The 23,916-nt window shown below is 39.7% G+C and overlaps 1 protein-coding gene and 1 non-coding gene across 2 annotated transcripts in view; both read right to left on the bottom strand.

Moving 5' to 3' along the window:
* The window catches only part of LOC126162212 (lipopolysaccharide-induced tumor necrosis factor-alpha factor homolog), a 136,763-nt gene that overhangs the window by 101,948 nt on the left and 10,899 nt on the right, over positions 1–23,916 (bottom strand). The gene's annotated exons all lie outside the window — the stretch shown is intronic.
* On the bottom strand, positions 6,343–6,414 carry Trnah-gug (transfer RNA histidin (anticodon GUG)). Its single transcript has one exon. It is a non-coding gene; the product is annotated as a tRNA-His (tRNA).

Below are 23,916 nucleotides of genomic sequence, written 5' to 3' on the forward strand. Positions count from 1 at the left end.
CGAACGTTGGTCGCCAAATCACTGGCGCGCGGCCTCTCTCACACAAAACCAAGGAGGTTGCAGCCAACGTATACGGCCACGTGGAGTCGCAGCTGGCTCTGATAACTTGTCGAGGCTGCTCCAATTTGGTTAGTATTATTAGTAGCGCTTTAATTACAATTTCATCGGTCCATATTATGAGTGAAGAACAGGACTTAGCAGTCGTCCCACACGCATCATTTATTTTACTGCAAATAAAATGCAATAAAAGAAGAATAAGAAGAAGAAGAAGAAGAAGAAATGACCCTGGTGGACGACCTCTCTTTTAAAAAAGTGGGGATCAGTGTGATGAAACGAAATTAATGTCTGACCTTAAAGCTGAATTCCAATATGACCTATTTTTCAATTTTTTCCAAATGCAGTGTTTTTAATCACAATAAATACACACCCTTTCGACAGATAGCAAATCGCTACTGAATCGACGAACATTCTACCCAACGCCCACACTAGGAGAGAAGTCCCAAGGCCAACCCACTGTCCAACGCTTTGATGTTAATTCCGTTAGTCCAAACCGCAATCAAAGCAACCTCTCCGTTGGATCCGATTTACAGCCCGTAAACATTAATCAAATGTCGGCCAACGAAACGGATGGCTGTCGTTCGTTGACCTCCGTTGGCCTAGTGTGTAAGCGCTTTAACCTCCACTTTAGTCACTGATTACACAGTCAGTTAATCTGTACCGATTATTCCTAAAAGAGCGAGGTGGCGCACTGGAAAACACAGTGGACTTGCATTCGGGAGAACAGCTGATCAAATTCATGTCCGGCCATCCGTATTAAGGTTTCCTATGATTTCCCTAAATCACTTAGGACGAGTGGCTGGATGGTTCCTTTGAGAACGTTCGGGCAGCTCCCTTCCCCACTGTTGCCCAGTCTGAGCTTGTGCTCAATCACTTCTGTTCGTGGCGTCGACGTGACGTTTAACTCTAAACCCAGCAACAGCGCACAGTGATGACGCCTAGTCGCAGCTTGACACCTCGACTAATTTAAACTAATAACGCGCCAAAGATAATGGATGCGGCCCCAAAACGTCAAAGTAAGTAACACAAATAAAAAAATAAACTGTAGCTATGTAATTCCTAATTCCAGAAAATACTTTATCAGCTACCGATTCACAAATAAAATTCTCCTCGCAAAATAATTGAGATGATGCTCTTCCTACGTATACCGTTCATTAAATGAACTTCTCTCGGCATCACAACCTTGCCTCCGTTCGTACGTTCACTTTTGAATTTTTCAGATATCTGATCTCAATAACGTGGAGAAAATTAGGCACGTTCGATACATCTTCATCGAGCAATCGAAGAATCGCAGATTTACTACTAAAGTGAAAAATTTATTTTCCGCCTAATGACGGGGAGAGAGGAGGATGAAATAATAAATTCTCTTCGCAGTAACTAGTCTAACGATCATTACCAATTTTTTTCTCGTTTATGAGACGTAAATAACTCTTGCAGACATTTTTGTGCAACCTAGTTCGTAGGCGAGTCTCCTAACTTGCTGTTAGTCTAGGAAAGGAGTTAGGAGTTTGATGTCTTATCGTCATCGACATCCTTAGAAAAGCATCAATTCAGTTGGACAGGGAGTGGAGAGTGAATAGGACGTAACCTTTCGGAGTAACTGTTCCAGCATTCGCTTAAGCATATTCAGGAAAATGTGTTGAACCGGCCTGGGCGGACGGTGAATTGAATCTGGCTCCTCTACGGTATGGTCCTGCGTGTTACAGCTCACCACCTTCCTCAGATACCCCGTATCTGTCGGCCAACGAGAGCTTGCATCGTAACGAAACCGTGAGAAACAATGTTACGAAGTACATCCAGAACGTAAGTTCCATTCGTATTTCATTCGACGGCAGCACTATGAGGGCGTACTAAAAAGTAATACCTCCAAAATTTTATGTGAGAACTCTTAAAGCTTTTTAAATAAAGCAAATAAACATAGTCACTCTGTCAATGAAAGTATTTAACAAGAGACCAGTATGTTGATACCAGTTACCGCGAAGAGAATTTAACATTTCGCCCCCCCCCCCCCTCTCCTCCTCGTAACGCGGGAAATATTTGACTTTGCTGACGGAACCACAACCTAATCTCTGCTTGCACTGCTTCATTACTATCAAAATGAAGTCCTCGAAGATGTTCTTTAAGTTCTGGATGAAAATCGGAATTGTCCAAGTCGGGATCGCATTGTTACTCAGTCAACTCAAGGCGTCGGGTTGTTCCAAATGTCAGAACGCTCGGGTGTGGTCTTGCATTGTCAGACTGAAGGAGAAGATGCTCTGCGGGTGGTCGAACTCTTCGGATTCGAAACTCGATTATAGCAAGCTGATTTGCACGCACCGACATATGTAACACACTGTTACGCTACATGCGACAATTCGGAGCCCTCTAGTGTCACAGGACTGCATATATGTAGACATGAAGAATAAAGGCGTAGAAAGAATGTTAATAATGTTTGTTTTATTTAAAAAGCTTTAAGAATTTTCATTCACGTTAAAAATTCGTAGACATTACTTTTCAGCACGCCCTCCTATAATCGCAGTTGGGCTTATGTTCCGTATTTGCTTTCAGTCGAGGAGAAAGAGATGACACGATTTTGATATCTCTCTATGTTTTCCGTTCTTTAAAGTGCTCATTTCGAATGGTAAACTTGAAAGTTACGCCGAGTGTGAGATTATTTCTGAAATTACTTTTCTGAAAGCGAAGAAGACTAAACCAGTCTACATGCATCGACATATCTCCGAGGCTTACAGAGAAAATGAGATGAGCGATTCGGTGGTAAGGAGAAGAGTTCGATCGTTCAATGAAGGGCGTGATCGGGTGCACGAAGATGAACGAAATGGGTGCCAATCTTTTGTTAATGAATAACTGGATCGTGCAGTTTAAAAACTCGTAAAGGAAAACCGCATGTTTTCATTACTCGATATTTCAAAGAACTTCCCGCATATCTCGAGATCATTTCTTCGTGAGATTACTTATCAAAAACTGAATTTTCAAAAACTGTGTGTTCGATGGGTGCCAAAAACTCTTTCTGTGCAACACAAAAACAGCGTCTGGTCAGTGCACTTGGCTGTCTTTTTGAGACGTTAAAACAAAGGCGGTGACAATTTTTTTAGCAAGATAGTGACCACGTGTAAGACTTGGATCGCTTGTGAAACCTTCAACCGAAACTGCGGGCACATTGTCTCTCCAGTAAACATTAAAGCTATGCACATCTTGAACCTCAAAAAGCAATTTTTTTAGCAAGATAGTGACCACGTGTAAGACTTGGATCGCTTGTGAAACTCTCAACCGAAACTGCGGGCACATTGCCTCTCCAGTAAACATTAAAGCTATGCACATCTTGAACCTCAAAAAGTAATGTGCACTCTTTTGAGATACACACGGCGTCCCACTGGTACATTATTTACTGTGAGGTGACATGAAGCTGCAAATGCTTATTGTGAGACGCCTATGTAATTGTGTTGCCCAGTACGGAGTAAACGCGGCGAGAAGCTCAAAAACGGTGTTGCTTTGATTCACGAGAGTGCAGGACTCAACTTTTACCCGACTTTGACAACTCTCCGTACAGGACTGACCAAGCCCCTATCGACTTCCATCTCTTTTCGCACCGAACACGTTTTTATTTTTATTTTTTTATTTTTGAGTCATCGGTCTTCTCACTGGTTTGACGCCGCCCGCCACGAATTCTTCTCCTGTACCGACTTTTTTATCTCAGAGTAGCTATTGCAACCTACGTCCTCGATTATTTGCTGAATTTATTCCAATCTCTGTCTTCCTTCACAGTTTTTACCCACTACAGCTCCCTCTAGTACCCTGAAGGTAATTCCCTAATGTCTTAACAGACATCCTATCATTTTGTCTCTTCTTCAGTGTTTTCCATATGTTCCTTTCCTCATCGATTCTGCAGAAAACTGCCTCATTTCTTGCCTTGTCCAGTCCAACTAATTTTCAACATTCTTCTGCAGCACCACATCTCACATTCATAAATTCAACAACGGTGACGAGCTCGAAGAGGTTGACAACACTGCCAGCAACATGCTAAAAGGAAAGCATACAAAAACTTTTGCCATGCAGCGACAAGTGCCCACAAAATGGTGGGAGCTATGTAGAAGAATAATTTAAGATTTCTTTTGAATAAATAGATTTTCTATATTTGTACTCGTTTTGTTTTTAGTACAAAACGGAACTTATTTTCTGAACGCGTCCCGTATATGAGATTAACGGAGTGTAACTCCAATTTGAAGTCGTTACCACTCTATTCCATTTTTTTCATATTAAAAGTTGTATTTCGTTGACTCTTATTTTTAGCCATTATTTTCACATATACTGATGCAGATTCATTGTCCTGAGCGGACACTCTCTACGTGTAACTGTCACAAATAGCGCCACAAACACAAAGAATGACGACCGTATCGCTCTAATCGTAATAAATCAAACATCCACTTTGTGCGTAGCTTCGTACTATAAGATTTCATAAAGCTATGGAATAGTGAAATACCTTACTATTCAAGACGTGAAGGACAAGGAAGTGATCATTGGGAGAAATGACTCCATCAGCTTTACCGAAAATCCGTTTAAAAAATAACAAACGGACCCTGAGCCCTAAGGGACTCCGTCCAATCCCTTGATGAATGGGGCTTCCAGGACTTGCGCCTTGGGGTGAGAACTGTAAAATCCCCCTAAATGAGTCAGGTCAGCTGTACACATCAAATGCCGCTACCTAAGCAGCCGGCTGTCTGTGGGATGCACATAACGTTTTCTTTAGATTAGGCGACTCTCCATACGGTCTAAATAACGCCAACTGTATGAGACCTGGAGGTATTAGTTTAAAAACCAAAGAAATGCCCCTCCCCTTCCCCCCCCCCCCCCTCACACACACACACAGGCGAGAGCATTAAAATCCTAGTAGTTCACAACAAAGAGCCAGAGTCTGAAACACTCCTGAAAAACAGTAAAGGCCACATACTACCAAGTACCGAAAACTTGTTAAAACCTGAAGATAATAACAGTATGATCTTTGGGGAAATTTAAACATGCATATAATGAAGGACTAACAGGAAATGGTGTTGACGTATTTGTTGCAGTAGACACGAAATTCAAATCCACCGTAATAGAGACTGAACATGCTTGTTAGACTGTTTGGGCAAGACTTAGTATTAGCAATGGGCACAAAATTGTAATTGGATCCTTCGATCGACCACCAAACTCACCTTTAGACAAAACCTTAGTTCGCTTATACCAAAGTTACTCAGTCATACTGTAATCATCACTCGAAACTTAATCACCCGACAATCATCTGGGTAAATTACAGTTTTGTTAGTGGTGTGTGTAACAAGACGTCCTATGAAACATTATTAAATGCCTTTTCCGAAAATTACTTAGACCAGATAGCTCAGAACCACACTCATGCTCGAAATATATTATATCTAGTGACAACAAATAGGCCTGACCTCTTTGAGGGTGTCCACAAACAAACTGGTATTAGTGTCCTTGATGTACGTGTTGCAACATTGGTTGCCGACGTACAAAAGGCGACTAAAACAAGTGTATAAATACATATATATATAAAAGCACTCGCATTCAAATGGGGAACTTTTCTTCGTTTATAAATGTATAGCTATGGTGTTCTTTTAATCATTGCCAAAGGTCTTCATAGGCGCTTGTGGGTTTTATTGTTCTGAAGAAGGTGTAGTTATCTAAGCCGAAACCTAGGTTAACACTAGGTGCTATTTTCGCAATCGAGGCGGGTTTCTAGTTTTTTAATATATTAACCAACGATTGCTGACGCGCTGCGATGTTGAAGGTTCTAACTTTATAATTCTTCTATTCGTCTACTGAACAAGCAGTGTAGCAGTCGATAGTGGCAACATGAAGCATAGCTCTGCTAATAGTTTTTGTACTGTCTTCCACGTTTTATCATAAAAATCAGCAATCAACACACATCATAAATTTTGTAGATGAAGGAGCTGCTGTGCTATGAAACAACGAAGGTCTGCTATAAAGAGCCGATTTATTAAATAATACAAAAAATATATAAATTATCCCACTGAAACATAATTCATAATTGTTTTCGGCATTAGATTAATAACTCGATTTCGCATAATAAATTGTAACGCAAAAAGTTTCGGAACCAGTGATTAATTTTTGGCCATAAGGGCTTTAGTGGAAAAATTACTGTGTTTAAGAAGAAAACTAAACTGTACGAAAATAATTTACGCTTTCATTCGATATCAGTTTAAAGTATAATAAATTTACAATGCATCTCCACCGGTTAAAATAACCTCCGCCGTGACAGTGTTTCACCACTGCCGTGACCAGGATTCGAACCTGGGTTATTGCGGCCACAACGCAATGTCCTAACCACTAGACGATCACGGCTATACCGGAGGGTCGGCTGAATCCCCTCTTCTTAAGGTTGATACTGTCGTAGCAATGGCGGACGTAGAGTTGCCTCGGCATAGCGGTTGTCATGCCATCTAGGTGTCGCAAGCCGAAGCACGAATGAGGCAATCGAATGCGTTTGGCGACGTAGTTCCGAGATCGAGATGTATTTCGTAAGTTGCTGTTTCACTTATACGGAAACAATGAGAAACTACATTCACCATAAAGGACAAAACTGACATACAAACATTTTTAACTACTCTGAGCGATTCATGTGCAAAATACAATACTTATATTGCGGCTACCAGATACGGCCGTAGTACAAAATGTGTATGGGCTTGAAAAATTCCGTAGCCATTTACCCAGCATTTCATCACTATCACTAGTTTGTTGGTGTTCTTAGGACAAGGGATATATTTCGCCTTTTTTAAGATATTGCTCTAAGAATGAAGTATTCCCTTTCTTCATAGTCGTTGATTCGTAGATCGTAGAGGCATACGCGTCTGCGTAAATTCGTACAACAGGTGGCAAGATTCTAACATTGCCAGTGAGTGTGAGAAACGTCTTGTGTCCTTAATTCGACAGGAGAGCCCACAATTTGTGCCCTCTAACGTTTGACAACCATCCCTTGAATATGTTTTGGAAGATCACGTTATTTTTACACCTAAAAGGTAAGCATATTTCACTAGTATTTGTGAAGTACATGTTTTGAAATGACATTAAATCCGACAGTTACGAAATAGAATTAGAAAATATTTGCAAAGTGTACGTATATTCATACGTCAATTATGTCAGTTTGATACTGAAAAATTAAAAATATGACACAGAAGAAAATCAGTTCCGCAGAAGAAACCCTATTTCCTGTCAACACAAATAATCAGCAGAAAATGCCTCTGACACTATTCTGAGTGGAGAAGTATGAAATAAATTTATAAAATAAATAAGATTTATGACAAATGTCCGAAATATTTTTAAAAAATTATATTGAGCCTTATAACCGACTCTTCACATACTAGAACTGAACGAGTGCAGTCCTTCAGTCTTAATAAGTTGTTGTATAGTCATGTCAAAACGCACAGTGCAGTTAGTAACACGATGCCTGCATGCTGCACTGTGTTGAAAAGAATAGGAATTCTATTTCGGAAATTTCCTCAAAAGGTCCGCATTCACCGTGGCTGGAAAACAGCACTGAAAGCACCGCCGACCCAAAGAAACTGCTTTAATCTACCGTAAAAATTCTCACAACCAAGCTAATCCAACTTAACGCAGTGCTTGCTACAGCATCCCGTCGCACTAGATGCCATTCGGAATAAAAAACGTATTTTGCAGATTCCAGTAGGGATCATCTGCCCTCTCCGTCTCCTGCCCCCCCCCTCCTCCTCCCCCCTCACCATGCACGCCTGCTCTTAGACACAAAATCAGTTTCATAAATTTGAGATCGCTGAAGTCACATGATTCCACTGCTAATGCGTTACAGCCAACCATTGTAGCTTTTCACCAATCAACTGGTATTACTTTTGTTTCAGATGGCTGGGGCTCCATCTACTGACATTATTTTGGACCAAAATAATAGATTTAAATATAGTTCGTATTTCCTTTTAAGTTCTTTGGCTTGTGCCGAGTGCGAGGAAAGCTTCTGACAATGGCGATTTCTGTTTATGATTGTTAAGTACAAGTGATGATGTCTTTCATAACTATTTTTTAACAATTCCATTGTCCTTGTAGTTTACATTGATGCAGTTTGATCTGAAATTATTCGTTACTGTATCGACATAACCACTGTGATGTAACTAGCTGCAGATTCACGCTCCTCTTAGGATAACAATGTACTGGTACAAAGTTAGGGCAAGATCATGGTTATATGCTTACCAGATCGAAACTAGAACAATATATCAAGATTAAAATTGAGACAATGTCTTGGTCCAGCACGAATTCCCTGATTTTGATGGTTGAGCCTAACGATACTGGCATTTATTTGAGTACAAATTTGGAAATTCATGTATGAATAGTGAAACAAACTTGTTGCAAACGACTGCGCAACATTTGATGTCACATTCCTAATTATTCAAAAATTACAGTAGGCTAAATAATAAACAGACTTAAATATTTATTCTAAGCCCCCCTTTAGCCATCAAGTTAAATGGCACAGTACGCTTACTGTGTTCTCCTTCTACAGAAATGTGACAGCAGAAATCTTTCAAACGAAGTACTCGGAAATATTACACAAATACCCGTAATTCGAATGAACACTGCAGAAAAAAGTTAGAAGTAATTACTACTGGATACACTGGTCAGATGGAAGCTGCAAGGAAATATAACATTCCAAGGCAAACCATTTTGAATAAATCGGAATACAAGCCCAGTTGTTAAGAACGAAGGCCCACCGGTTCACTGAGATTGAAGAAATATCTTGTAGTCAACAGTATCCAAAGCCTGAAAAAGATCTAGGAATATACCTGTGATACACTCAACTTTGTCAAGAGCATCAAATGCCAATTTTGGGAAATCTACTATGTCTGACTCTCTAATCCTACCACTTCAATGAGAATTTCATATTTGTTCTAGTAATTCATTAGCCTACCTACCATAACTGATTCTATTATCTTCGTAGAACGATAACGGCAGTGAAATGGGCCACCAGTTTTCCATGTCTTCTGTATTGCCTTCCTTTAGCATAGACAAAATTCTTACCTGTTTTCAATACTCTGAAAACGTCCTTGATGCAAATCACGTTTGTTAAGAAGTTAGTGCATTCTGTTTCAGCACACATACTGGTATTTCATCTAAGCCTACTGGCTTTTTATTACTGTATTATTATTATTATTATTATTTATTCGTTTCGCCCTCTAAGGAGCACTGGTCTTCTTAGCTTTCTTGTTTTCTTTTCTTCCCAAAACTTCCTCATCTTTTCACTATGCACCTGTCTTCTTTCTTGTGTCCATGCGTTTTTCAATTTCAGATTCTTTTCCGTCGGGTTTTTGGTTGTGAACTTTTGAGAGTTGATTTTCTGTCTGTACGCAGTCCTTGTGGTTTCTAGTGGGTCAATACTGAGTTCCGTGAGGTCATTTTGGGTTCCTGTTAGCCAGCCAGCGTGCTTTGGTTTGTCTAGTTCCTTTGATGATAAGGAAGATTTTCTTGGTCATTCTAGAGGCATACATTCTTGCTAAATATCTGCAGAATTTCAATCGACTTTACCGTGCAACTAACGTGAAACTTGAGTACAGTTCTTCAGAGCTTTGGCGCCTCCAGATACCGTTTTGAATCTTGGGTCCAAATATTTTCCTGAGTATTTGCCTTTCCATTTTCTCAACTTCCTTGATGTTGATGGTTAATGATGATGATGATTCAGTTGCGTAGAGCGCTTCTAGAAGAGTGACTGTATGATAGTGGTGAAGTTTGGCTTGGGTGGATAGCGATTTCTTATTGTATGTGTTTACATAATTTTTCTGCCCGTGTTTTGTGAGCTACTTTTTCGTTGCCAGTGTTGCTGATCATTTCACCCTAGTACTTGAAGTACTTAACTTGTTTGATGTCATCATATTTTGTTGCAAGTGGTTTCTGTTTTGAACTTTTGGAGTCCATGACCTGTGTTTAATCGTAAGAAATATGGAGTCCGGTTTTGATGGCAACCTCATGAAGTTTCTACATGGCATGTTTGGCCTCCTGGGGAGTCCGCGTAATTATTGTCAGGTCATCAGCAAAAGCAAGGCATTTTATGTTGATTGGTTTGTCCTCTGTTCCCATATTTATTCCAGGTATTCCTTTCTCTCACCTCTTGATAATCTTGTCCAGTACCAGGTTAAAGAGGAGTGGGAACAACCCGTCACCCTGTCTCAATCCTGTCCTAATTTGATAAGGTTCAGAAACTTCTTCCATGAATTTTATTTTTGAGGTTTTTATTTTTTAAGTTTTGTACAGCTTTACTGAGCTCATGCCCTGTGATCTATAATAACATCATCGCACCAATACATTCATATTTACAAGTCTTTTACATGTTTGGTGAATTTTTGTTGTAATTTCTCTGCAAGATTTGAAAACTGCCCACTCACATAGTTTCCTAGGTGATATGGGTCGTACATTACATCATCCTCTGCCTTAGCAACACGATAAACCTTTGTTCTTGTCTTCCTGTTTCGTTTTTAACTACATCCAGACTGATATGTTTTTATTGTCTGCATTGTATATTACTTTGTCATTAAACGACTTTTTTCTGTAGCAATCAGACCCTACAATAATCTTTTGCACCGGTGGCAGAAATTTAAGAACTGAGGCTCATTATGATTCTTTTATCATGGAATTGGGGTATTTAAAGATTTGGAAGGACTTTCTAGTGCCTGCTGTTATTCATTTGGTTTTATGTGTTATTGCTACTCCTGTGGCTATTATTGGAAATTTCTGTTCAATGTTCCATGCAAATTAGGATCATAACTTAGAGAATTTCTCATTTACGTTGTTTTCTCTATACAATTCCTCACAATTTTCATTTGCTAGTTCTTTTGAAAAATCCTGTATTTTGATTTTTGATAAGTCTTTTCCAGGCCTACAGTTAAGGAATTGTTTCTGCAGCTGACTTTACTGTCATTATTTGGCAGAAATGGTGAGAGAATCCTATTACGCTTCCTGAGGGCACATCTGATGGTATTATTGTTTCTGAAGAGCGGTCGTCATGCAATGAGGTCTACTAGTCAAACATTCACCGAACTACTCATATACCTGATTTGGTACTCCGTATGATCTTATCTTGCTTGATTGTATACGGCAAGCTTTATCCCGACACACTTTACTGTCTAAACTTGGTAAATGCATTTTTTTTTCTACTGTCTAGCCTCTCTGGCCCTGCAGCGACACAGAAAAACCGAAATTGTGAACCACATTAAGAGTGGTGAACACAGAACTTTTCGCTGTTTTGGTGCTGCACTGTTGTGGCAACAGCAATTGCGCTCCATAGCTACAGGAGGGTCGATATCGCAAGAGGGTCAGCAAATAGACGGTGTAAATATCACATGGCAACACGTTTGCGCTTATTGACTGCTGCTATACTGGGTCGCGAAAAAACTGTCTGTTCTGTAACACTGGTATATCTGGAAACACGACAGTCACACAGACGTTACGTCACCATTGTCCGCATGACACGTAAATCAGTAAATATAAAAATACATCAGTATCCATAGGGACTGTGAGATAAAACAAGTAAAGCCTTTAGTTCCAGACCACAACTGTCTCTTTAAAGCCTTCACTATACGTCGACCTGTATGGGATAGTGTTGTGTAGAGGATAGTATACCTAAAAACACGCGATGTTTTGTTTGCGACGTCAGTATATTGACAGATTTTAGAATCACATGAAGGAATTATAGAGTATAAATATCTATGGAGTGAGCATTCGGATGAGCAGAACGAGAAATCTGTCCGCAACATCTACTGCAGCTCAAGTTACGTGACAATGGGACGGCGCGTTTTTAGCTAATATATCGCTTAGTGTATGTTGAGTGTTGTTACTTCGGTGCTACAGATAGGTCACCGCGAAAGTTTGTACATGCGTTTTACAAACATCTTAACAATTTGACGCCACAAACTGAAGTTGGCTTAAAGATGTGAAGAGAAATGGTACTGTGCTTTTTCGCCACAGTATCACAGATCAGATTCCACTTTATTTACGTTTTTTTCGGTAACAGGATAAGAAATGACAGCCAATAATATTATTTTACATTTTCTGTTGCACTTATTCGTTTTGTCGAATCCGTGTTCTAATTAATTAAGTTACAATGACACTGTATACGTCGCCGAAGAGTCACAAAGAAACAACGCATTTGGAACTATGAAATAGTTGCAGTTTGCACCATCTTCTTTTACATTATTATTTTCAGTTTTTGTTTATTGACCCATCTGCTCTTTATAGACAAGTAAAATATCTAAAACAATTTTTCGCTACCCCAGCAGAAAAGTAAAACCATACACTACGCACAAAGAAATTACCTTACAATGACACAGACTGGGAAACTGTTTCATGCAGAAATACATAGATACACACACACGGGTTTGAGAACCTGTGTAAAATGGAAGAAATTCGTCAGACTACCATGTATAAATTTTATCTCTATTTGAACATAGCACCAGTATATATACAGTGATTGTCGGTTTACTCAAACGCACTTCTAAATTTATCCAGCTCTGGTCTCGTAAACACATGGCCATAAAATCACAGAAATTATCTCTACAACACAAGACTTTATAATACCGTGTCTCGAAATATTTCCACGTATGAAGTGCCTGATATCAATATGACAATTGTGATCATACACTTGTTGCACACACATATGAAAAATAACCGACCTTTCACATGCTTCTCTCTACATCCGCAGGAACGGCAATGTTACACAATAGCTGTTAACAAAACTCAAACGTCCAGAAACGTACATGAAACAAGGCGAATTCGTGTAGTATTCAAGTTTCGCTATCAAGGCGAATTTGTGTAATATTCAAGCTTCGCTATTACCGCAAATTGTAGACAAGAAGCTTCCTCCCAAAATAAGATGACTAGGCCGGTATTATGTTGAGAACACGCGAGCAGAGTATGCTCACTCCACAGATATACATATTCTATGGAAGGGATGCACACTAGAGACCGCCATTTTCTACAGTTTTGATCTTGTTAGATATGAAGGTGTCTTTTGTGTAGCATTTGTAAATGCTTGGCATTCCATATATTTAAGTGCTGTTTAATATGTTAAAGCTGTATGGAATATACATAGTTAATTCTTCAGGTATAGAATTTTATGGTGAGTAAAATGCTATATATTTTTAAAGCTATTTATATAACATTGGACAGTAAAATCATACTTTGTCGGTCGTTTACCAGCTTGTACCTTGAAACAAAAGACGGTATTTTATCATGGAATATGTGATATTTGCAAAGGAACTGAGTTTCTTTAATGTCTTACTAATTTTACCCATCCTGAAAATGGAAATAGGTCTTAGTTTCCAATATCCTCTATTCCAGAATGTATTTAACTTGCAATTGTTTTTTTTTTTATAATGCTTCTGCTTAATTTTATTTTGCTTACTGAGTACTGATGTGTAGCAGAGCAATAATATAATATATACACTATTGAAAATAGTACTGGCAAGATTTTCTCTATTGCAACTATTTTAAACTGCAATCGAATATTTGCTTCTAGGTACATGACCATCTTGTACCTTGAAACATGTTTTCGTTTTGGAAAAAATCTTAATATTCAGGAGAAATTTTTTAATTTAAAAAAGACTGCATTACGAGGCGAAGTTTGTAAAGTGTATCGAAGTAAATAAATCTCCCCTACTTGGGTAAAATCCGCGGGTGTCTCGCGAGCAAACGGAGATTGGGGCGGAGAGCACATGATGCACCAAGATCTTTCCACCCATTAACACATATTCCCTTCTTCGTTTTCTCCGTAAAGAAAACTTAAAATATCCGCTTGGGCTGCTGAGAATAGTTTGGTGATACGGAACATCCTTGCCTGATCCCTCTTGCAATTCTGAATCTCTTGCTATCGTAATAAAGACTAAAGTAAGCTCTATAAATGAAGCATACACTATCTGATCAGAAGTATCCGGACATCCCGATGTAATGCCAAATTGATCACTAGATGTCACGAGAGGTGCCGCCAGAATAAAAGGAGATGTGGAGTATTACGTAGTCAACAGAGAAGCGGTAACAGCAGAAGGGTCGATCAGGGAGCTCAGAGACAACACATCTCACCTGAGTGACAGACGCGTCAGGGACATTTCTACCCTTCTAAAGTTATCCAGGTCGACTGTTTGTGATGTGACTGTGAAGTGGAAATGCGAAGCAGCAACCGCAGCTAAACCAACTCCATGCATACATGATGTACCGACGGGCAGGAACAGACGGGCCTTACGGAAGGCGACTGTAAAAAATCACTTGAAATCAGCGGAAAGAGACACGTGAGTTCCGAAAGTGCTGTCAGTATTCCAGTTCGCACACTACATGCAGACAATGTCGGAAGTTCCAAGAAGCTTTCCGCGGATGATGCCGCTGTATACACAGGCTGAGTCACGTAAGATGTATGTAATGATCCAGATTGGAGGGAAAAGAAGTATGGAAGTATACGATACTGAGGATAAATTACGATTTTTCAGTAAATTAAACTCAAATTAGTTAAATTTCGTATGGGTGCAATTATGATGCGATGTTTTTCAATGTAATTAATATATAATATTTCGATCCAAAATAGATTGCAAAAGCATGGTACATTTATTTTAGCTGTTTTAACACGAATATTTCATTAGGAACTGTTATGTTTTGCTCAAATAGGCTTATTCAAAGTGTCAACATATGTGACTACGAAATTGCTCGTTATAAAATTTGGCCAGGAAAACCTGATTATTCACTACACTTAGTATGAAAAACAAATAAGTTTAATATTACTTTTGTACTGTATACTAACGTAATTTACAGATGTGCACTTTTTAGCCCCAATGTTATGCAAGGTCATATTCAAGACTTTGTAATCCAGTTATTTCACTTGGTTGACACTTGTAATTTTTTGTAAAATGCACCATTTATGTTTTTAATCTAAACACCTCAGCACCAGAATCATTCGTAACTATTTCATGTAAATAACTCATTGAATAACAATTTAATTGACTCTAAAAAAAGAGATAATCTGTTGATATCTTTGGAAGGTTATAAATACGAACACGGATAAATTCTAGTGTTAGATACCGCCTGTCAGCTTTGACCAATGACGTCATACGTAAGGCAAAGATGCTGCAATGGACTATCTATAGATGGAACGGATCATAGTTGTAAACAAACGAATGAAGCATGCCATAAAATAATAAATTTAACGCGACTATTATTTACGAGCGAATTTCAGTTAAACGAGTGGAAGATGACTGAAGTAACTAAGAAAACGAGAGCAATTACGAGTGCATATATTATATTTTCCGCATGTACTGCAAAAACGGTGTAAATAATGAACCGTCGAGTAGTTGGAATCGGTAACAAGAAGCAATCTATGTAGGACGTCGTTTGTAGTTACGGATTCCAATACTGCTGTTTGTTGCGCAAAAATCGAATAACATATCAGAAACGTGCTTAAAAAATTATCTTGTTTGTGGACTACAGAATACGACTAGACTTTCAAAAAATGAAAATCCTTACGCACATTACTGCACACACAAAAAAAAAAAAATAAATAAAACGCAAAATGACCTAACCTTGCAATCCATAACTATACTACACGAAAGACACACCAACTACAGTAGCTCCAAATAACACTCAGTAAAATCGATACACCAGGAGTGACAGGAAAAATAAGAGAAGTGTAGCAGAAACATCGGTAAGGAAAACATAAAAGTGGCTGCATAAAAAGAAACTTACCGCATATGAACTTCCAAAGGAGTCAAAGATCGAGGCTGACAAGAACGAAATAAGGACATCACAGAAAATAATAATGTTAGAAGGTGAAACTGTAACGAAAGAAGCAAAATCCAGAATAACAAATGAAAAAAATAATAAGAAACGCAAACTGTCTGGCACGAATGAGGTACCACCAAAATCAGTTGTTCCCTACCACCCGCCCACAATCAGATGCAAACTTTTAAAACAAAAAAGAAAAAATGAAACCACGAGTCAGTCACATAAACCCTCCGGCAAAGAAACAGCAATACTCCTCGGCCCACAATTGTAACCAGAAAATATTAAAAGGACAGAAAAACCTCCCTCCAGAGAAACCAAAAAAGTAGAACTCGCACAATACAGTAACATAAAAAAACGCAACGCAAAACAAGAAAAAAGTGTCAGACCCACCAACACCTAACTAACAAAACGAGGCTTGTACATTTTGTTGACAACTTTCATAAATGCAAGAAATAAACAATAACCTTTAGGAATACTCTTCCTCCAGCAGTATTCATCTAAATGGCCTTGCAAAACTGAAATCCTTTTCTTTCCCCGCCCGGCAACAGATTTCACAGCCCAAATCGACAGTACCAGTACATGCCCCCGTCTTATAATTTTTAAACTGAATATTGTGATTCACGACCAAATGATGATAACCCCTTTCACCCAACCCCTTGTACGAAGCAAACCCATCCGACCTGACTACAGAACCTTCTTCCACATATTCTTCTACTAAAGATGTCAAGATTTCCTTTGTCCAATTTGGTGGAACCCTAAATACAACATCAGCACAATCTCCTTCAGAAACTACTACTCCAAAAACCCAAGGCCCAGCAACCTCGTGCCCCCTTTCGTACTTTCTCTTTCCAACATGTGACTCATCTACTTCAACTATAGCCCCCCCCCCCCCCCCAATGACCCGGTATACTTTATAAATTCCCCGCAGACTTCTGTACAAAATGAGTACCATTCGACTACAGTGCCACACGAAACCCCTGCTTCGTGCATGACAGATTTGCAAGAATATTCATAGCAAAAATAGTAGGTTAGCATGACAATTATTTGTAAATTCAGCCTCGATCTTTCGAATCAGGCCCCCTGCGTATGGATCTCCATATGTTATTTTTTCTGCACCTCCACATGTATTCGTCGGAAGTTCGTGATTGCGCAACCTTCGTCAAAACCATATAATTTCCACAGACACTGCACTTGCAAAATTCAGCAGTGACGCTCAATGACTGCAAAAATTTTATAGTTGATGAACGGTCACTCATTTTGTGAAGCAGAATTTTCGCAATTAAAAACAACTGACTCATCCATAACGAACAGCGTGAGAAATCAAGGCCTTATAAATCACGACTACTTTCATTAACAAAAGATGTTCAAAACAAGTTACGAGACTAAAACAAAACAATCTCCATCTAAGTTTTAATACACCCGCGTAACGAGGAAATCCAGAGATATCATTTAACGTTCATCGACAGCAATCTGCGGCACAAACAAAATAACATCACACATTACGTCATTGGTCAAAGCCGATGAGTGGTATCGGACACTAGAAGGTCATATTCAACACTTTGTAATCCAGCTATTTCACTTGGTTGAAACTTGTAATTGTTTGTAAAATGCACCATTTATGTTTTTAATCTAAACACCTGAGCACCAGAATCATTCCTAACTATTTCATGTAAATAATTCATTTAATAACAGTTTAATTGACTCAAAAAAGAGCATTTGTTGATCTCTTTGGAAGGTTATAAATACTAGCACTGTCAAAGACCGGCGGGCAGTTGGCTCAGTGTAGTTGTGAAAGTCACGTCGGACAGTGTTATTAGTGCCGGCTAATTCCATTGTATGTAAACATGTGTGGATCGCAGAACCAAAGAGGGTGATGCACAAGATGTAACTGTTTTGTCAGAGACGCCATGTAAACCCTACGTGTGTTTTTTAAGGAGGAATAAAAACGTGTGATGAGTTTTGTAAAACTACTAGATGTCTCCAGTCTTCCCTTTTTTAAAAATCCGGACCTCTTATTTAATACCCTAGACAACAAAAGTGAAGATCTATAAATTTTATCTTTGAAACAGTATCATTCAGTGTTGTGACGACCACCCTGCGAACATCTTTGAAATGTTTTGATGAGAAGTTCTATTCTCCTAAAGCATGTGACATTTTATTTACTAACATAAAACTGAAGCTTCATCATATTAAGGCAGGGGGCCGTTATATGTAATACCCTTTTTATTTCGTGGACCGTTACGCATATTGAAACGCGGTTTTCGGCAAATGTTAGAGCGTCGAGGAGCTAGTTCGCTTGGTTTATGTTTCTAATGCTAATATCAACTGAGATATTGAAGTAAGTGCGTTTTCTTTAATGGAACCGTGTACGTTTTTGTAACTTCACTCTACGGGCCTTGAGAACACAATTACAATAACATAGCGTCGTAAAACCTATAGTAAAAAATTCGAGAAACCTGTCGTAAAAAATTCGAGAAACGTCCGAGAATATGAGAGCAAGGTGGCCGGAAACGGCATTTGCGGTGCAGATGCCGCCAAGCTGACGTCTCGGAGCAGGCTGCGTAGTTGTATACTATAAGGTGGGCCTGCGCTACAAGCATAAAGCTTCATCTCCCCTTGAACCAACTTACGACCTAGATGCAGGTTCACCCACTAATGTTGTGTATGGAAATACGACACAGGTTAGAATCTAGCGTATGACACAGTCTTAGGAAAACTGTTTCACATTTGTGAATCATCCCAGATTTACGTGAGCTGAAACAGAGAAATCAACTGAATTCTCTTCAAAAATAAAGAGGACTTACACTCTGCAAAAAGCAACTACTGTATTAAATATCTAAATGTTAGAAGGAAAATTTAACCTTTCTTTTCCTGTACGTGGCTGTGTGCTTCTTAGAGGTAAAATACATGCTGTCGGACAACTGTCTCTGCATACACTGCTCTGGATTATATCACATGGGATACATTTGTTGAACTAAATATTTTATTAAAAATACTTTGTACATCGCAAAATAAATATTCTTCTTAACGAAACGTCGTTTCATACTGAACGTAAGAGCGTAATGGCAGTGTTACCTGCTAGGTGCAATATGCGCAGTCGACTTATTTTACACTGCAATGCAATTTCGTAAACACTTAAATGAAGTAAACGGTTGACGAACAATGATTTGTAACCACCCGAACTCTTTAACATAAATTTTGTCTCTCCCCCCCCCCCCCCTTCCCCCCAAAACAAGAAAAAGTTTGTCCTTTATTTAAGCATGTGTTCAAGCAGACGTCTCGGAACAGGCTGCGTAGTTGTATACCGTCCGCAGCTCGTGGTCGTGCGGTAGCGTTCTCGCTTCCCACGCCCGGGTTCCCGGGTTCGATTCCCGGCGGGGTCAGGGATTTTCTGTGCCTCGTGATGACTGGGCACATTTGCAATCGCTGTTAGGAAGAACGACGGACAGATATAAGTACAGTTAATGATATGGTAGTGCACCCACTGGCGTTTCGACAACACACACCGGCTGGTGTCAATGGGACTTCGTCACAGACTGTATCTTTGAGCACTCTCCAAGGAAAGAAATCAAGAGGAGTCAAATTGGGCGGCCTCGCAGATTATTTGACAACAGAATTTCGTCCAGTCCAAAGGCCAGGAAAGTTCTCATTCAGTATTTTCGTTGCAACACTGGACTAATGAGCTGGACAACCGTCGTGTTGCAGCCATATACACTGTCAAATATCCAGTGGTGCCTCTTCTAGAAGACCCAGTAGAATGTTCGTCAGAAAATGTGCGTACGGATGTCCATTTGACTGCCTGAGATGAAGAAAGATCCCAAAATTTAACTTCTTACGATGCCGCACCATACGTTTACGCTCCACGGGCGTTGATATTGCACCTGACGAAGGCAATGTGGATTTCCCGCTGCTCAGTAGTGTATGTTATGCAAATTAACATTAGCGTGGTTAGTGAATTTTGTTTCATCGATAAGAGCACTCGTTGGAAAAACGTAGGGTGGTCTCTCAGCTGATGAAAAACAAACCGACAAAATTGTGTATGACGTTCGAAATCACGGTGATTGAGTGCCTGATGGAGGGACAGATGTCAGTGATGGAAATTCTGTCGATGCAGAATGCCTGATTCCATATTTCTTGGCAATAGGTCACGTACAACCGTGCGGATGCATTACCGTCGTAGGCAGGACAGCTTCTTCGTGTCATCTGTCGGTTGCAGTCTTCTTTCTTGTCTTGCTTTTGACGTTTAAGCGGCCTCTGCGCACTAGCGTCTTAATACGAGACGTGTTTTTTTTAACTAAGTACCGTTTTGAAAATAAAAAAAAGACGTGCTAAGATATCTCAGTAATTTTATTTTTACACGAAAGCCTGTACCATAATCTACGCACTGCCGCCATTACAGTCTGATTCTTCCTTGTTTACGTTGTTTACTGAGTGTTTAAGATGCTTCCGATAATCTTGAGTCCCGCCGACTGTGAAGTACGGGCTGTTATAAGATTTCTTAGTGCTTAAGGCCTAAAAGCGATCGATATTCGTCGTGAGATCTGTGAAGTTTACGGAGAAAACATTATGAGTGATGGAATGGTAAGAAAGTGGGTGAGAGCATTTAAAGATGGCCGCACAAATGTGCATGATGAACAACGGAGTGGGCGCCCTTCGGCCGTTAATGAAACTTTGATGTAGGAAGTGGACAATGAGATGAGAGAAAACAGACGCTTTACGATTTCCTCCTTGCCGGATGTCTTTCCTAATGTTTCTCGTAGTGTTTTGTGTGGCACTGTGACTGAGCAATTGAATTACCGAAAATTGTGGGCACGTTGGGTACCAAAAATGTTGACGGATGTGCACAAAACGAAACGTTTAGACAGTGCATTGACTTTCCTTGAGCGGCACCACAACGACAGTGATGATTTCTTAAGCCAAACTGTTACGGGCGATAAAACATGAGTGGCCTACGTCACACCAGAATCAAAGCAACAGTCCATGAAAGTTGAGCAAGGGCATCGTTTTGCTGCAAGAAAATGCCCGTCCGCATGGGGCGAATCAGACCAAAGATCTCATCACATCTTTTCGATGGGAAACTCTACATGATCGCCGGCCAGTGTGGCCGAGCGGTTCTAGGCGCTTCAGTCTGGAACCGCGCGACCGCTACGGTCGCAGGTTCGAATCCTGCCTCGGGCATGGATGTTTGTGAAGTCCTTAGGTCAGTTAGGAGTAAGTAGTTCTAAGTTCTAGGGGACTGATGACCTCAGAAGTTAAGTCCCATAGTGCTCAGAGCCATTAGCCATCTACACCATCCACCGTACATCACCGATCTTGCGCCCAGTGACTACCATCTGTTCCTGCACTTGAAGAAACACCTGGGCGGTCAGCGTCTCAAGACTATGACGAAGTCAAAACAGTGGTTTTGCAGTGGTTAACAAGTCAGGCGACTTCTATAAGGAGGGTATTCAAAAACTGGTATAACGTTATGACAAGTACCTCAACATAGACGGAAATAATCTAGAAAAGTAGATTAATGTACAGGCTTTCATGTAAAAATAAAATTATCGAGATATCTTAGCACGTCTTTTTTTAATTTCAAAACGTGTCTGGCACGTCGGACATTGGCGATCGGGATTGTTAGCTCTCACTATACCGCTGTACTGTTTTTACGGCATTTCTTTTACACTCACCATATGAAAGTAGTATATCCAATTTGTCCTCATTGGTGTACAGTCATGCTCAAAAGTATCCGAACGACCTGAATTGCATTTCGCCTGATTCACATGCAACCTACATAACGCAGCTGTCTAGCAGGTCCTCTAATCACTCCTTGGTACAGTCGTTTGACTATTGAAAATGGTTCCAACAAGTCACCACTAGAAAACACTGCTCTATATCGCAATAACTCAAGATGTAAAGTAATACTACGATACTACAAATATCAGCGAACACATTATCACAGATAAGACTGTCCTAAAGGCTTGTAAGCTCACATTTATTACAATAAATGACACACCTGAAATGTTACCACTGTCATTATTACGTCAGATGGGTAATGCGCGTAGTAAGTCGTCGTATTCATGATTTCCTCTTCAAAGTAACATACCGTACTTATTATTTAACACAAAATGACATTAAAAATTTAAGTTATTCACGAGCAGCTAGTTGAGAATACGTATGAACTACAAATGACACGACGAACCGTCTCGTTCTGCATATGGATTCAAACCCAGTCATGCAGACTAAGCAAAGATTTCGTGACTGACGGAAACTGACAGTTATTCCTGATTAGGCATACAGAGAGTGATATAACTCGATTTAGACAGTATCAGTTAACAAATATCAACTTTAAATTCCATAACGCAAACATTTTCATCGGATGCGAATTCCTACCCAGCACCTATTGTCCCTGTTAACGAACTACGAGAGATGTTAAATATTGCTTCTTAACAAGTAACTAACTTGAAATGCCGTGAGGTAAAGCTTTGTGTTGGACAGGGATTCGAACCCACAACCTAATAAGATAGATATCGAAGCACAATCAACTGTGACATATCGGATTTTCTCGGCAGTAGCTATATGTTTTAACTGAAATGACGAGACGTAACGTTAATTTTTTCCTTCCCAGGACTCCAACCCGGCACCTATCGCTGTTATATTCTAGAGAAAACGAACGTTAAATATGGGTTTGTTGCACCAGCAGCGACATGTGAGCATGTTTGAACTAGAAATAATATGACGAAGAGTCAGTGCTTTCTGGGAATAGAGCTCCACACTTATCGTTGTTGACTACACACAAAGAGACGTCAGCTACCGAATCTTTCTCCACCAGCAGCTGGGAATAACATCTTGAACTTACAGTGATCTCGCAAATAGTTCTGTGTCTCACTGGGAGTGAAAAACGTCAAATATCGTTAGTGCTGACAACGAATGAAAATACATTAAAAATCGAAATTATTATCCACCAGCAGATAGGTGTTCTCATGCTAGAGCTTGATAATACATAATGAAAGCTTTAGTGCCGGGCCAGGATTCGAACCCATTCAAGCGTAAAATGTGAAGATGTTGAGGAATCTGCAGTTTTGAACAAACAACAAATTGTAGCCGAGCTGTATTGTCACGAAGGGATTATGCGTTAAGGGCGATCTGAGTCGCATTCCCAGTTCAGAACCAATTTTATCGACATACAGAAGCTCAGATAAAAGATGGAATAAGTGTCCTGTGATCCTACATAGCGTTTGTTTCTTCACTAGAAATAAATAACTAGTATAAGAAAGGTTACTGGTGATAGAGTTTCTACATGTCGCCACTCCAGACTTTATTGTGGCTGAACTTAACGTCTACTTGGTACAGACGGAATATCATTTTTAATGTGAATTTCAGACCACAATGCCATTGTATCTTCTTCACTTGGTATAGCCAGAAGAGAATGGAATCTGTCTCTCCCTATCGAAAATCACTGACCGAAGTTGGAACCGAACCCAGACCATAGATATATGAACCTATCATCAGCCGAACAGACCACCAAATCCTCTTTTCAGTGGCTCATTTTTCTATCATAACGCCGTTGTGCCACACTGGCTGAGAATTCTGACACACAGGCTCCCTGTATCAATTTGCAGCATGTTCAGTAAATTCATTTACTTGGTTGAACGAATCACCATGAACTAGCTGCCTCGGCTACCCAGTGCATACATTCAACTTTATTTTGTAAACACCAAAATAAAATCATGTAACTGCCACCAACACAGAACTGCCAAAAGTTTAGGATGCAGAAATTAAAATAGGAAGTGTTCCTTTCCACTTGAGCTACTCTATTGCGCTATCTGTTTGTTGAAAACGTCGTGCAGTGCAAAAGGAAAGGTATAACTGTTTGTCTCTCATAAGTATTGACCTGGCCATATGCATTATCCCACAGCGCTGTGGAATGCACAAGTTCTGGAGGAATTGTTTTTGACTTCTGGAGCTGTTATAGCGACTTGTCAGGTAGTAGCGTAATGGCATCGTGCACGGTAGATAAGATGTCGCGACTTCGAGTACATTCATTGCTGTATTTTTTAAAACGCAATTCTGCTGTCTGCTAAAGTTATCAAT

This window comes from Schistocerca cancellata, chromosome 1 (genome assembly GCF_023864275.1).
Source record: "Schistocerca cancellata isolate TAMUIC-IGC-003103 chromosome 1, iqSchCanc2.1, whole genome shotgun sequence".
In the NCBI taxonomy this organism is placed as follows: domain Eukaryota; kingdom Metazoa; phylum Arthropoda; class Insecta; order Orthoptera; family Acrididae; genus Schistocerca; species Schistocerca cancellata.